The following is a 16,809-nucleotide window of genomic DNA, read 5'->3' on the forward strand; positions in this document are numbered from 1 at the left end:
TTTTTACGCCTCTGTTTCAGGCTATGCACACACAACTCCGCCCTAACACCTACACGAGTTCAACTAGAGTTAGCATCAGGGCTTTGAACCGGTTCAAGGAACGAAAACGAAAACCGGGAACTTTTTCTATTTCACATGGAACAGAAACGAAACCAGAAACTTTATTATTTTTTATGCTCCGGAACAGAAACGCTTATTAAAAATAATGGTAACCGGTTAATACCGGTTTTTATTTCGTTCCTCAAAGTTTCCGTAGCCTACAAATAAAAAAGTCATTCTTCTCCTGCGCAAGTTTCTATGACCCGCTGGGGTTCACTTCCTGTGTGACGTTCGCTGACTGAATGGAGAGAGCGGGAGGGTGGACTACTATCACGTCTCCACATCTTAAATAAGAGGTAAATATTGCAGTCTATCGTTATTCAAAAACGTCAATTTCAAACACGATATCAATATATTTGTCCACGTTAATGAGAGGCTCGCGAACATTGAATGACGTTAACCTCTGTTAGCCTATCAATGCATAGGGCCTGACTAGCCTTTGGTAACACACTAAACGAATTATCTTTCATTTTTGGCACTTTTTCTGTTTGTGTAGATGGGAAGACATACTGAGAATCCAAATCGCCAACATTTGAAATAATAATTGTTTTGAATTATTTCTTGTCTTATTTAATGAAGGTTGTAATAGAATTTGGCTTAAAGGAACAGTCCACCGTACTCCCATAATGAAATATGCTCTTATCTGAATTGAGACGAGCTGCTTCGTACCTGTCCGAGCTTTGCGCGACCTCCCAGTCAGTCAGACGCAGTCAGATGCGCTGTCACTCCTGTTAGCAATGTAGCTAGGCTCAGTATGGCCAATGGTATTTTTTGGGGCTGTAGTTAGATGCGACCAAACTCTTCCACGTTTTTCCTGTTTACATAGGTTTATATGACCAGTGATATGAAACAAGTTCAGTTACACAAATTGAAACGTAGCGATTTTCTATGCTATGGAAAGTCCGCACTATAATGACAGGCGTACTAACACCTTCTGCGCGCTTCGGCAGCGCATTGGTATGTAGGTGGAATTGGGATTAATTAAATTATAAATTATGTAATAATTGATAATTGAATTAATCAATTTATAATTAAAGATCAGTCTCATAAAATCTTAAATTATTAATCTTAATATTCACCGTGAATGGTTACATTCAAGATTAATGGTAGCTCTGCATTAGATGGGAAACCCAGTTGTATACAAAAGCTAAATTTGAAGGAAAAAGGAGTTCTAAATAGTTGACCTTGTGAATAAACAACAGGAACAAGTAAAATGTAATTCAGTTTGATTAGCTTTTATTTGTCTACTACTCACTAATAAGAATCTCACAAAATACATTCAATGTCGGGCAAAGGTAATAACAAGGCACAACAATGGAACAATTACACCTGGGCCATAGGTTTGGGGCAGGAGAGAGAGAGAGAGAGAGAGAGATAGGAAAAGAGAATCCCTTGTGTGTGTGTGTGTATATGTGTCTAGGGAAAGCCGATGTGTAGGTGTGTGTGTGTATCTGTGGGCAGATGCTAACGACTAGCCACTCTAGCAATGCTTAAGCAAAATGGCGGTCAATGCCTAGATGTCGTAAACTAGGTGATGTATCACAGGTAGCTCAATGAGGGAGGTACCAAAATGGCGTCGGGGAATATGGCGCCTGCAGGCCGAGTCGAGAACACAAGCCTACCAGCTAGCGTATCACCCTGAGGTAGCTAGCAATGAGTTGCTAATGAGAATCTGGCCATGTTACAGCTGGATCCAAACACTGTGCTTAACAACAATTTCCAACAGACTATCTAGGCAAAGAACTCAACGCGAGAGAGAGAGAGAGAGTAATAGGTGTTGGATGGAGAGGACTAGGCCTTGTAGCGGTCCAGCCTCGGGGCTTAAAATAACAAACTTGTCGCTGCGCTGCTAATCAGATAGGGAAGCTAGCAATGGAGTTAAGGAAAGACGTAAACATGCAAGATACCCTGTTTAACAAGTTCAAAGAAAAACAGAACCAAAACGAACAATAAAAGACACCTTCCGTGTCTGAGCGGGTATGCTAAACAGCTCAAAGCTTAAACACGACCCTAACAACCATCTGAATAAGCTACAAATTACTAAAATTTTCCCAAGTGCCTACTCAATGCGATGGAAGTTCGTTCTCCGATGTCCGCGCTGAGGGTCGCGGTCCGAGGAGAGGAGGTTAGCGGCGAGTTGCGTCCAACCGCGGCTAAACGAACCAGGGAGATGGAGGCCTAGCTGGTCCACGGTGCTTCGGGAGAAACCTCCGGTGATGCGTCGACGGGGAAAAGGCTGAGAGGAGCGAAGCTGTCCGCAAATGCCTCTTAGCGTGGAAAACTACTTAACTGTAGTTAAACTTTGCAAAGGTTTAGAATCAAAACCACTATATCACTGAAACCTAGCGGGTCGTTCAAAAGTTCGGCCGAAACTAATTTGAACAGGCTGTTCTCAGACAATAGCGGTTAGTATCAACGCTGTAGCGAGCGTGCCTACAGTCCTTCCGACCACTCTGGTAGTCAGAACATGAGCGAGCGAATCGAGGCGCTCTCGATACAGTTAAAGCAGTTCCACTTTACGTCACATCCGGGTGGAGCGTGCAAGGAATTGTGGGATCGTTACGGGGCGCTGGCAAGTTACCAACAGATATCTGAGCTCCGTATCAATGCGCTGCCAAAGCGCGCAGAAGGTGTTAGTACGCCTGTCATTATAGTGCGGACTTTCCATAGCATAGAAAATCGCTACGTTTCAACTTGTGTAACTGAACTTGTTTCATGTCACTGGTCATATAAACCTATGTAAACAGGAAAAACGCGGAAGAGTTTGGTCGCATCTAGCTACAGCCCCAAAAAATACCATTGGCCATACTGAGCCTAGCTACATTGCTAACAGGAGTGACAGCGCGTCTGACTGCGTCTGACTGACTGGGAGGTCGCGCAAAGCTCGGAGAGGTACGGAGCAGCTCGTCTCAATTCAGATAAGAGCATATTTCATTATGGAAGTACGGTGGACTGTTCCTTTAAGCTGGATGAGACAGAGACATAATTTTATAGCCATTTGTTAAACAGCTGACAGGGAACGTAATTAACCGTTCCGGGAACGGAATTTTTTTGTTCTAACCGGTTCGGGAATGTCTATTTAATGGTGGAACCCAAAACCGGAAACGTTAAAATTCCGTTTCTGTTCGGAACGAACCAATAGGAAAAAAATTCTGGTTCAAAGCCCTGGTTAGCATTAGCAAGAACCTGCATGACATCATTTTCAAGTGCAGTTGGACAGTCAGCTGATCGAAAGCCAAGTTTTAACTCTGTAGACATGCAAAATCTAATTCGTAATAATTTTTTAGGAGGGTTCTGTTAGGGTTTTGCTGGGATTCGAACCTGGTTCGTTGGTGTGATAATCCAGCAAACCCCCACTAGGCCACCAGGGGGATGACTCAAATGCAGAGGCGTGAGGCGGAAGTAGAAAAAGAATCAAAAGGTTTATTTAAACTATATACACTATATACAGGGCAAAACAAAAGACAAAAAAAACCAAAGAGTATAATCCAAAAGAAAAGCAAAGTGCAAAAATACAAAAGCTAAGAAGATCAAAAAACACAGTACAAAGGAAACTGGAGATAAACATAACAGCACAAAGACTCCGTGACAAGAGGACTGAACTCAGGGGTATAAATACACAAACTAATTAAGGACACAGGTGAAGATAATTAGGCAATTAACACAAACACAAAACACAGGAACAGTGGCGGCCTCTAGAGGCCAAAATAAACACGACATGAAAAGGAAATAACAGCGGCCTCTAGAGGCCAAAACAGTCCTAGTCCTAACAGGACCCCCCCCCCAGGAGCGTCTCCTGACGTTCCCAGGGCGATCCGGATGGGCCGAATGGAAGTCCCGACATAGTTCTTTATCAAGGACATCCCGAGCAGGAACCCAGCAGCGCTCCTCAGGACCATAGCCCTCCCAGTCCACCAGATATTGCAACCCGCCGCGGACCCGGCGGGAGTCAAGCAGGCGATTCACAGTGAACACAGTCTGCCCCTGGAAGATGCGGGGGGGTGGGGGGTTCCTAGGGGCAGGGGCATACGTAGACGTCAGTACGGGCCGTAACAGGGAAACATGGAAAGTGGGGTTGATCCTCAGAGTCCGGGGCAACTGGAGCCGGTAGGAGACAGGGTTCACCCTGCGCACCACCTTGAAGGGGCCAATGTAGCGAGGAGCAAGCTTGCGGTTCTCCACCCGCAGTGGAAGGTCCTTAGTGGACAGCCAAACACGCTGCCCAGGGCGGAAAGCGTGTGCAGGTCTTCTATGGCGGTTGGCCTGAGTCCGGTTGGTTCTGGAGGTCTGTATGAGGGTCTTCCTGACCTTGCTCCAGGTCTTGCGACACCGTCTCACATATTGGTTGACCGAGGGCACCCCCGCGTCCTCCTCCTGGTCCGGGAACAGAGGTGGCTGGAACCCGAATTGGCACTGGAATGGCGACAGCTTGGTGGCCGATGACTGCAGGGTGTTGTGGGCGTACTCCGCCCATGGCAGCCAGGTGCTCCACGATGTCGGGTTATCCATAGCCAGGCCTCGCAGGGTGGTTTCCAGGTCCTGGTTGAGCCTCTCCGTCTGACCATTGGACTGTGGGTGAAACCCAGAGGAGAGGCTGGCAGTGGCTCCGATGACCTTGCAGAACCCGTGCCACACTCGGGAGGAGAACTGGGGCCCTCGGTCTGAGACGATGTCCTGTGGAAGACCAAAGACTCGGAAGACATGATTAAACAAAAGTTTCGCAGTTTCAAGAGCAGAGGGGAGTTTGCACAGTGGTATGAAGCGGCAGGCCTTGGAGAATCTGTCAACTAAGACCAAAATGACCGTGTTACCTTGTGACTCAGGGAGACCCGTGATAAAGTCGACTGCCACGTGGGACCAGGGACGCCGGGGAATGGTCAGAGGATGCAGGAGACCCTGGGGACGCTGTCGTGGGTTCTTGGTTCTGGTGCAAACCTCACAGGACAGGACAAATGACCTTACTTCCTTCTCCATGTTAGGCCACCAGAAGCGTCTTTTCAGGAAGTCCAGGGTCCTCCGAGCTCCCGGGTGGGCAGTGAGAGGGGAAGAGTGACCCCACTGGAGAACCTTGGCCCGGGCTTGATGTGGGACGTACAAGAGGCCTGGTGGCCCCGTCCCAGGACCGGGGTCCTGGCGTTGGGCTCGTTGGACAGCCTCCTCAATACCCCAGCGGACAGGGGCCACAATCCGGGACACAGGGATAATAGGCCCGACTTCATTCTCCCTGTTAGTGGCAGAGAACAGTCTGGACAGTGCGTCAGGTTTGGTGTTCTTGGAGCCGGGGCGGTATGAGAGGGTGAAGTCAAACCGACTGAAAAACAGGGCCCACCTAGCCTGTCGAGGGTTCAGTCTCTTGGCTTGCTGGAGGTACTCCAGGTTCTTGTGGTCAGTCCAAACCAGGAATGGATGTTGTGCTCCCTCCAGCCAGTGCCTCCACTCCTCAAGGGCCAGTTTGACCGCTAGCAGTTCTCGATCCCCCACATCGTACCGGGACTCAGCAGGACTCAGGCGGTGGGAGAAGTAAGCGCAGGGGTGCAGCTTTCCTTCCGAACGTTGAGAGAGCACCGCGCCGACACCACTGTCCGAGGCGTCCACCTCCACGATGAATGGTTGGGAGGTGTCCGGGAGAACCAGAATGGGTGCCGTGCAGAAGCGGTCCTTGAGGTCTTTGAACGCCTTTTCTGCCTGAGGAGACCAGCCATAAGATCCACCTGTCCCTTTGGTGAGGTCAGACATGGGTGCTGCCACAGAACTGAAGTTCCTGATGAACTTGCGGTAGAAGTTAGCGAATCCTAAGAACCGCTGAACCTCCTTAACGGACTTGGGAGTAGGCCAATCCCGGACGGCCAGGGTCTTGGCAGGGTCCATTTGGAGTTGGCCTGTCCGTACAATAAATCCCAGAAAGGAGACCTCGGGAACATGAAATTCGCATTTCTGGGCCTTGGCGAACAGATTGTTCTGTAGCAGCCTCTGGAGAACCTGGCGGACATGGTGGCGGTGCTCCTGCACGGTCTTGGAAAAGATAAGGATGTCGTCGAGGTAGACAAAAACGTATAGGTTAATCATGTCCCTTAAGACGTCGTTGATTAGGGCCTGAAAAACAGCTGGTGCGTTGGTGAGTCCGAAGGGCATCACCTGGTATTCGTAGTGCCCAGACGGGGTGTTAAAGGCAGTCTTCCACTCGTCTCCCTGTCGGATACGGATGAGGTGGTATGCGTTCCGTAGGTCCAACTTGGTGAAGACGGTGGCGCCTTGGAGCAGGTCGAAAGCTGTGGACATCAGCGGAAGGGGATATCGGTTGCGCACAGTGATCTTATTCAGGCCCCTGTAATCAATACATGGTCGGAGCCCCCCATCCTTCTTGCCGACAAAGAAGAAGCCGGCTCCAGCAGGTGAAGTGGAGGGTCGAATAAACCCAGAGACCAGGGCATCTTTGAGGTATTCCTCCATGGCCTTGCGTTCTGGCTGAGAGAGTGAAAACAGTCTGCCACGAGGAGGGGTAGTCCCAGGGAGCAAGTCGATGGCACAGTCGTAGGCCCGGTGCGGAGGAAGAACGGCGGCCCTGCTCTTGCTGAATACCTCCTTGAGATCCCAGTACTCTGTGGGAACTTGAGATAACTCGGTGAGATCAGGGGGCTCGGCAGGAGACACAGGAGAGCTAGAGAGCAGACAAGAGGCATGGCATGCAGGGCCCCATTCCACAACCTGGCTTGTTACCCAGTCTATGCGAGGGTTGTGGCGAGTAAGCCAAGGAAGGCCTAGAATAACTGGGAACTCAGGTGAAGGAATCAGGTGCAGGGATATTTCTTCCTTGTGACCTTGAGACTGGAGGAAGACTGGAGAAGTAACTTGGGTGACTCTTCCATCACCTAACGCTTGGCCATCGAGGGCAGACACAGACAGTGGGACTTCAAGAGGTGCAGTCGGAATATTGATGCTTTGGGCGAAGTGAATATCCATAAAGTTCCCAGCCGCCCCTGAGTCTATCAAAGCTTGACAAGAGTGGACAGACTCACCCCAGGAGATGGAGACCGGGATGTAGATTCCTTGGCCAGGGAGTCCGGGAGAGAGGGTAGGCCCCGTCACAACCCTCCCTCGGCTGGACGGGGCGGTCCTTTTCCCAAGAGTTCGGGACATGATGCTCGGAAGTGACCAGGCTTGCCACAGTAGATGCAGCACTTGTCCCTCCTTCTGCGCTCCCTCTCAGATGCGGAGAGGCGAGTACGACCCACTTGCGTGGGTTCTGGACAGTCACTGAAGGAGGTAGACGGTCTCCAGGTAGAGGTAGGGAGGCTGGGGGGGCTCAAGGCTTGGTGGCGTTCTCTCATCCTGTTGTCCAGACGAATAGCATGTGAGATGAGGGTTTCGAGGTCACTTGGGCATCCAATAGAGGCCAGACCGTCCTTGATGGGGTCAGACAGACCATGGTGGAAGGCTGACACCAGGGCAGTCTCGTTCCATCCACTTACTGCTGCGAGTGTTCGGAACGAGATGGCGTAATCTGCGACGCTTCCTCCTTGCCGGATGGACATGAGCTTTCGGGCTGCGTCGGTACTGATGTCTGCCTGATCGAAGACCCGAAGCATCTCTTCAGAAAACAGCTGGAAATCAAAGCACTCAGGTCCCTGTCTTTGCCAGATAGCAGTAGCCCAGGCTCGCGCCTTACCAGCTAATAAGGTGATCACAAAGGCAATCTTGCGGCGATCCGTAGTGTAGGTGGTAGGCTGAAGCTCAAAGGTGAGTTGACACTGGGTAAGGAACTCTCGGCACTCACTGTGCTTGCCGTCATACCTCTGTGGTGCAGGAAGGCTGGGTTCGCGAGGTGAAGAAGGCAGTATTGCAGGAGGCACTGGAGCAGGAGTGGGAGCTGGATCAGGAGCAGGAACTGGATCAGGAGCAGGAACTGGATCAGGAGCAGGAACTGGATCAGGAGATGCAGGCAGAGATGTCAGCTGTGCCAGGGTTTTCCCAATTTGCTGAAGCAGTTCCTCGTGGCGAGCGAGGGCCTCACGTTGGCTGGTGAGCGTACGTCCATGAGCGTCCATGGTCGCTCCGAAGCATGTCAAAGCTGCCATAATTCCCTGAAGGTTGGCCGGGTAGACAGTTGAAGCAGCCTCTGCTGAGTCGGTCATGACGGAGTCTTTCTGTTAGGGTTTTGCTGGGATTCGAACCTGGTTCGTTGGTGTGATAATCCAGCAAACCCCCACTAGGCCACCAGGGGGATGACTCAAATGCAGAGGCGTGAGGCGGAAGTAGAAAAAGAATCAAAAGGTTTATTTAAACTATATACACTATATACAGGGCAAAACAAAAGACAAAAAAAACCAAAGAGTATAATCCAAAAGAAAAGCAAAGTGCAAAAATACAAAAGCTAAGAAGATCAAAAAACACAGTACAAAGGAAACTGGAGATAAACATAACAGCACAAAGACTCCGTGACAAGAGGACTGAACTCAGGGGTATAAATACACAAACTAATTAAGGACACAGGTGAAGATAATTAGGCAATTAACACAAACACAAAACACAGGAACAGTGGCGGCCTCTAGAGGCCAAAATAAACACGACATGAAAAGGAAATAACAGCGGCCTCTAGAGGCCAAAACAGTCCTAGTCCTAACAGGTTCGAGAGTTCTTTTTTGAAGTGCAAAAAAAGAAAAGCGTATGTAGTACTTGATTTGTTATGTAAACATCCATCCATCCAAAAAGTGAAAAGACAGAAGAATTATCTGGTTACGATTGACATTTGCTCATTTCAGACTGATCTGTATCTGGAGTGAAAGGGCATTTATGAACATCTATAAAGTGACGAGACCCATCTGAGCACAAACAAGCTTTCTGAACCTGAACTGTTTGTTTTCCAAGCAGGTTATTTCAGCCAATTAATACACTCATGCTGAGGTCATGTTTTAAACCATTATCTTTATCGTTCTGCGTGTTTTCTAGGTTACTTGTACTAGTAAGATTTTTTTTGTTTTAAATTGCTTATTGCACCTTTAACTGTTACCAGCATTCATCACAGTAGAACTCGTGCGAGCCCCATGTCTGGCAGTAATATCTCAGTATGATAACTTGGCTAGCAACCTTGATTAAGTCAAGTCACTTTATTTCTACAGCACATTTAAAAACAACAGGAATTGACCCAAAGCACTTTACAGTCGAGGCAAACGCAATTCAATACATGATAGACGTGAATAAGGAAAGAATTAATGAGGCAAGATTAAAGACATAAAACCAAATAGAATCGTAAAAATCAAACATAAGATCATAAAATCAATCAAATTGTAAAATTGATCATGAAATCGTAAGATCAATCATAAAGCCAAAAGAGGATATAAAATCATAAAGTTAATGTGGAGTGTGATTTCAAAAAAGTAGCTAAATAAAAAATAGATTATACACAAACACTAGAACTAAAATTACGATTAAGAGTGAACTTAACAAAAAAAAAAAAAACATGGAGCAACCTCAGACTGAATTAAAAGCAAGAGAAAAAAGAGGGATCTTTTAAATTTGACTTAAAATCATCATGGAAGTACAGTTTAAGCAACGTTGGATTTTTTTCAACTGTCATTAAATTCCCGAAAGTAATTTTAATAAAGAAAAGTAACTTGATCTCATCCTATAATTTTGCTGTGTAGGAAAAAACCCCATATGAGCCAGTCAGCTGATTAGAGCAACATATTCGTCAGATAAAAAATGATGATAAATTGATAACAGTATGATTTAATCCAAAAAGGTAATTTTTTTTCTTCTTTTCACTGGGGTTATGGAAATTCCAACAAAACAGCTTGTATGAAAGATATGTTAATGTCAAGGAGAAGATTTGACTACGAGAGCGAAAAGTCTGTCTCCTGCTTTTCCTTATCAGCATAAGGAATGGGGAAACGGCGCCGCTTTTTCTTTATGACCTTCAGGAGCTTGCAGAGACGCACTCCGTTCCTTCATACTTTCTCTCTCTATTCGCAAAATGACCAAAGATGTCAGAAAAAGCCCTGTTGTGTTAGTCACAGAACTAAATAAACATATGTTTATCCGTTTATAGTTACATTTAATGTTGGATCCTGAGGATGATGGAGAACATGAGGTTGAGTTTTCTTGCCGACTGTAACGAGGCGCTGACACGGGAGACTCCTTCCAAATACTGTCGGAGTATTGCTGCTAATAATACCAGTACTACTATTACTGCTTCTAATATTGATACTCCTACACTATTACTACTTATACAGCTAATACTATATCTATTATTTCTAACACAACCACAATTACTACTTTATTATTATTAGCGTTACTGCAATAACTATACCACTGCTATAGCTATTTCCACTAATATCAGTACTATACTACTGATCCTGCTAATACTGTCAGAGTATTACTGCTAAGACCAGTACTAATTACTACTACTGATACTACTAATACTACTGATATGATTAATGCTGGGCGGCACGGTGGTGTAGTGGTTAGCGCTGTCGCCTCACAGCAAGAAGGTCCGGGTTCGAGCCCCGTGGCCGGCGAGGGCCTTTCTGTGCGGAGTTTGCATGTTCTCCCCGTGTCCACGTGGGTTTCCTCCGGGTGCTCCGGTTTCCCCCACAGTCCAAAGACATGCAGGTTAGGTTAACTGGTGACTCTAAATTGAGCGTAGGTGTGAATGTGAGTGTGAATGGTTGTCTGTGTCTATGTGTCGGCCCTGTGATGACCTGGCGACTTGTCCAGGGTGTACCCCGCCTTTCGCCCGTAGTCAGCTGGGATAGGCTCCAGCTTGCCTGCGACCCTGTCGAACAGGATAAAGCGGCTACAGATAATGAGATGAGATGATTAATGCTGCCATAACAGTTCATACTACAGTCTATTATTACCATGACTACTGCTACTGTTTTTGCAACACTACCACTATTGCTGCTGCTAGTACTATTACTATTGGTACTATTACTACAACTACTATACCAGTACAACTATTATGACTTCTAATACTACTATTACTAATGATATTGCTGCTGCTACTACTACTACTATAGTGGTAGTAATAGTATAGTAATAGTGCAGTAATAGTACAATTACTACAACTACTCTACCACTACTACAGCTATTGCTACTAATAATACCAGTACTATTACTACTTCTAATACTACCGTTACTATTGATATTGCTGCTACCTCTATTACTACTATAGTGGTGGTAATAGTGTAGTAATGGTACTATTACTACAACTACTCTACTACTACAGCTAAAGCTACTAATAATACCAATACTATAATTAGGGCCCGAGCCCTATGGGCGAAGGCCCTATTGTTCTTGTAAGAGTTCACTATTATTATTCTTCCGTCTTCTTCTTCTTCTTCTTTATTTTTCTCCGCTGTTGGGCCATTTTCGGGGCGCTTGCCATGGGCGAAAACGCACGAAATTTGGCACCACTTCCGAGAATTGCCACCGCTACTCAGAACCACAAGCCCAAACTTGGCCGGGGCTCAGGGCCTCTACAGCGCCCCCTAAGTCGTTGTGATTTTGGCCTCCCGCATTAAGGTGCCTGGTTGCCATATAGTTTGTAGTACTGGCATGCCATTTGGTACGCATATGTATCTCACTAAGCCGGACAAAAATGTAATGCCAATGCATTAGCCACGCCCAACAGGAAGTGAGGTAATTTCACTTTTGTGCGAAATGCATGGCCACGAAGACGGCGCAACTCCTCCTAGACCGTTCATAGGAATGTCACCAAAATTGATACACATCATCTACAGACATGGCTGACAAAAGTTACTAAATACGTTTCACGTAGGATAAACCGTTCAGAAGTTATACGTCAATCAATTTTCACTTCAAAATTTTACATGCTAAAAAATTCATAACAAATCTTCTAATTGCTCAAAACTGCTCATACTTCACACGCTAATCTCTCATTGGGCTTCTGACATATTACCCCATTTCTGTGATATTTCGCCACTGGGGGCGCTATTTTTGGGCAAAAAATCCAGTCTTTCCTCAAATTTGGTCAAACTTCACGGCCACCCTCTTACTACCTCCCATGTCATGTATACCACATTTTGGGAATTTTCGTCCATGGGGGGCGCTGTTTTTGGCCGACGCAATTTCTCCAAAATGGGTTTTTGGTTAATAATTCCATAATGCTTTTCCTTCACACCACTACCTTGTGATAGTACGTTGCTGTTGTAGACACTTATTTTTCCAACTCATAATCGCTCATGTACAGCATAGCGCCACCTACTGACATGGGAAAAACCAAAAAATTTATTCTTCAAAAATCTATATCTCATCTTCTATTTACTCAATTTTCATCACACTTCATACGCAAACTATTCATAGCTCACCTGACATATACGCCAAATTTTGTGCACTTTCGCCCCTGGGGGTGCTGGTTATGGCAGAAATGATATTGCAGCTTCTGATTTGTCAAACTTGGCAAGCAAACTCTTTTCAAGACCCTTATTGGGGCGCTTGCCATGGTCGACAACGCTCGAAATTTGGCTCCTTTTTCTTAGACTGCCACCGCTACTGAGAACCAGAAGCCCAGATCCAGGCGGGCCTCAGGGCCTCTATAGCGCCCCCTACCGTGTTGTGATTTTTGCCTCTCGCATTAAGGTGCCTGGTTGCCATGTAGTTTGTAGTAGTGGCATGCCCTTTGGTACGCATATGTATCTCACCAAGCCGGACAAAAATGTAATGCCAATGCTTTAGCCACGCCCTACAGGAAGTGAGGTAATTTCACTTTTGTGCGAAATGCATGGCCACGAAGACGGCGCAACTCCTCCTAGACCGTTCATAGGAACGTCACCAAAATTGATACACATCATCTGCAGACATGGCTGACAAAAGTTGCTAAATACGTTTCACGTAGGGTAAACCGTTCAGAAGTTATACGTCAATCATTTTTCAATGCAGAATTTTACATGCTTAAAAATTCATAACAAATCTTCTAATTGCTCAAAACTGCTCATACTTCACACGCAAATCACGCATAGGGCTTCTGACATGTGACCCAATTTCTGTGATGTTTCGCCACTGGGGGCGCTATTTTTGGGCAAAAAATCCAATCTTTCCTCAAATTTGGTCAACCTTCATGGCCACCCTCTTACTACCTCCCATGTCATGTTTACCACATTTTGGGAATTTTCGTCCATGGGGGGCGCTGTTTTTGGCCCACGCAATTGCTCCAAAACGGGTTTTTGGTAAATACTTCCATAATGCTTTTCCTTCACACCACTACCTTGTGATTGTACGTTGCTGTTGTAGACACTTATTTTTCCAACTCATAATCGCTCATGTACAGCATAGCGCCACCTACTGACATGGGAAAAACCAAAAAATTTATTCTTCAAAAATCTATATCTCATTTTCTATTTACTCAATTGTCATCAGACTTCATACGCAAACTCTTCATAGCTCACCTGACATATACGCCAAATTTTGTCCACTTTCGCCCCTGGGCGTGCTGATTATGGCAAAAATGATATTGCAGCTTCCGATTTGTCAAACTTGGCAAGCAAACTCTTTTCAAGACCCTTATTGAGCCGCTTGCCATGGTCGACAACGCACGAAGTGCGAGACCCTATTGTTGCCATGTGTCCAATTCTGTGCTTTGTCGCCATTGTGGGAGTAATGTCTCTTGCCGCAGAAGCTGTGGAAGGTTTTTCGCAGGGACGCATGCCCCCGCCCCCCTTGGCTGCTGGCGCGAGGGCCCGTCGAGGCCGCTTGCGGCTTTAATATTATTCTTCCCTCTTCTTCTTCTTCTTCTTCTTTATTTTTCTCCGCTGTTGGGCCATTTTCGGGGCGCTTGCCATGGGCGAAAACGCACGAAATTTGGCACCACTTCCGAGAATTGCCACCGCTACTCAGCACCAAAAGCCCAAACTTGGCCGGGGCTCAGGGCCTCTATAGCGCCCCCTAAGTCGTTGTGATTTTGGCCTCCCGCATTAAGGTGCCTGGTTGCCATATAGTTTGTAGTACTGGCATGCCATTTGGTACGCATATGTATCTCACTAAGCCGGACATAAATGTAATGCCAATGCATTAGCCACGCCCAACAGGAAGTGAGGTAATTTCACTTTTGTGCGAAATGCATGGCCACGAAGACGGCGCAACTCCTCCTAGACCGTTCATAGGAATGTCACCAAAATTGATACACATCATCTACAGACATGGCTGACAAAAGTTACTAAATACGTTTCACGTAGGATAAACCGTTCAGAAGTTATACGTCAATCAATTTTCACTTCAAAATTTTACATGCTAAAAAATTCATAACAAATCTTCTAATTGCTCAAAACTGCTCATACTTCACACGCTAATCACTCATTGGGCTTCTGACATGTTACCCAATTTCTGTGATGTTTCGCCACTGGGGGCGCTATTTTTGGGCAAAAAATCCAATCTTTCCTCAAATTTGGTCAAACTTCACGGCCACCCTCTTCCTACCTCCCATGTCATGTATACCACATTTTGGGACTTTTCGTCCATGGGGGGCGCTGTTTTTGGCCGATGCAATTTCTCCAAAATGGGTTTTTGGTTAATAATTCCATAATGCTTTTCCTTCACACCACTACCTTGTGACAGTACGTTGCTGTTGTAGACACTTATTTTTCCAACTCATAATCGCTCATGTTCAGCATTGCGCCACCTACTGACATGGGAAAAACCAAAACATTTATTCTTCAAAAATCTATATCTCATCTTCTATTTACTCAATTTTCATCACACTTCATACGCAAACTCCTCATAGCTCACCTGACATATACGCCAAATTTTGTGCACTTTCGCCCCTGGGGGTGCTGGTTATGGCAGAAATGATATTGCAGCTTCTGATTTGTCAACCTTGGCAAGCAAACTCTTTACAAGACCCTTATTGGGGCGCTTGCCATGGTCGACAATGCTCGAAAATTGGCTCCTTTTTCTTAGACTGCCACCGCTACTGAGAACCAGAAGCCCAGATCCAGGCGGGCCTCAGGGCCTCTATAGCGCCCCCTAACGTGTTGTGATTTTTGCCTCTCGCATTAAGGTGCCTGGTTGCCTTGTAGTTTGTAGTAGTGGCATGCCCTTTGGTACGCATATGTATCTCACCAAGCCGGACAAAAATGTAATGCCAATGCATTAGCCACGCCCTACAGGACGTGAGGTAATTTCACTTTTGTGCGAACTGCATGGCCACGAAGACGGCGCAACTCCTCCTAGACCGTTCATAGGAACGTCACCAAAATTGATACACATCATCTACAGACATGGCTGACAAAAGTTGCTAAATACGTTTCACGTAGCGTAAACCGTTCAGAAGTTATACGTCAATCATTTTTCAATGCAGAATTTTGCATGCTTAAAAATTCATAACAAATCTTCTAATTGCTCAAAACTGCTCATACTTCACACGCAAATCACGCATAGGGCTTCTGACATGTGACCCAATTTCTGTGATGTTTCGCCACTGGGGGCGCTATTTTTGGGCAAAAAATCGAATCTTTCCTCAAATTTGGTCAAACTTCACGGCCACCCTCTTACTACCTCCCATGTCATGTATACCACATTTTGGGAATTTTCGTCCATGGGGGGCGCTGTTTTTGGCCCACGCAATTGCTCCAAAACGGGTTTTTGGTAAATAATTCCATAATGCTTTTCCTTCACACCACTACCTTGTGATAGTACGTTGCTGTTGTAGACACTTATTTTTCCAACTCATAATCGCTCATGTACAGCATAGCGCCACCTACTGACATGGGAAAAACCAAAAAATTTATTCTTCAAAAATCTATACCTCATCTTCTATTTACTCAATTGTCATCAAACTTCATACGCAAACTCTTCATAGCTCACCTGACATATACGCCAAATTTTGTGCACTTTCGCCCCTGGGGGTGCTGATTATGGCATAAATGATATTGCAGCTTCTGATTTGTCAAACTTGGCAAGCAAACTCTTTTCAAGACCCTTATTGAGGCGCTTGCCATGGTCGACAACGCACGAAGTGCGAGACCCTATTGTTGCCATGTGTCCAATTCTGTGCTTTGTCGCCATTGTGGGAGTAATGTCTCTTGCCGCAGGAGCTGTGGAAGGTTTTTCGCAGGGACGCATGCCCCCGCCCCCCTTGGCCGCTGGCGCGAGGGCCCGTCGAGGCCGCTTGCGGCTTTAATTACTACTTCTAATCCTAATAATATTGCTGCTACCATTATTACTACTATAGTGGTAGTAATAGTACTATTACTGCAACTACTCCTATCACTACTACAGCTATTGCTACTAATAATACCAGTGCTGTTACTACTTCTAATACTACCATTACTAATGATATTGCTGCTACCTCTATTACTACTATAGTGGTGGTAATAGTGTAGTAATAGTACTATTACTGCAACTACTCTACCACTACTACAGTTAAAGGTACTAATGATACCAGTACTAATGCTACTTCTAATACTACTATTACTAATGATATTGCTGCTATCACTATTACTACTATAGTGGTAGTAATAGTGCAGTAATAGCACTATTACTACAACCACTCTACCACTACTATGGCTAAAGCTACTAATAATGCCAGTACTACAATTGCTACTTCTAATACTAATAATATTGCTGCTACCACTATTACTACTATAGTGGTAGTAATAGTACTATTACTGCAACTACTCTACCACTACTACAGCTATTGCTACTAATACCAGTACAATTATTACTTCTAATGATATTACTACTATAGTGTAGTAATAG

At 45.7% G+C, this 16,809-nt stretch overlaps 1 protein-coding gene across 4 annotated transcripts in view; it reads left to right on the forward strand.

Moving 5' to 3' along the window:
• The window catches only part of pdxdc1 (pyridoxal-dependent decarboxylase domain containing 1), an 82,485-nt gene that overhangs the window by 33,375 nt on the left and 32,301 nt on the right, over positions 1-16,809 (forward strand). The window lies entirely within an intron of this gene.

This window comes from Neoarius graeffei, chromosome 20, assembly GCF_027579695.1.
Source record: "Neoarius graeffei isolate fNeoGra1 chromosome 20, fNeoGra1.pri, whole genome shotgun sequence".
In the NCBI taxonomy this organism is placed as follows: domain Eukaryota; kingdom Metazoa; phylum Chordata; class Actinopteri; order Siluriformes; family Ariidae; genus Neoarius; species Neoarius graeffei.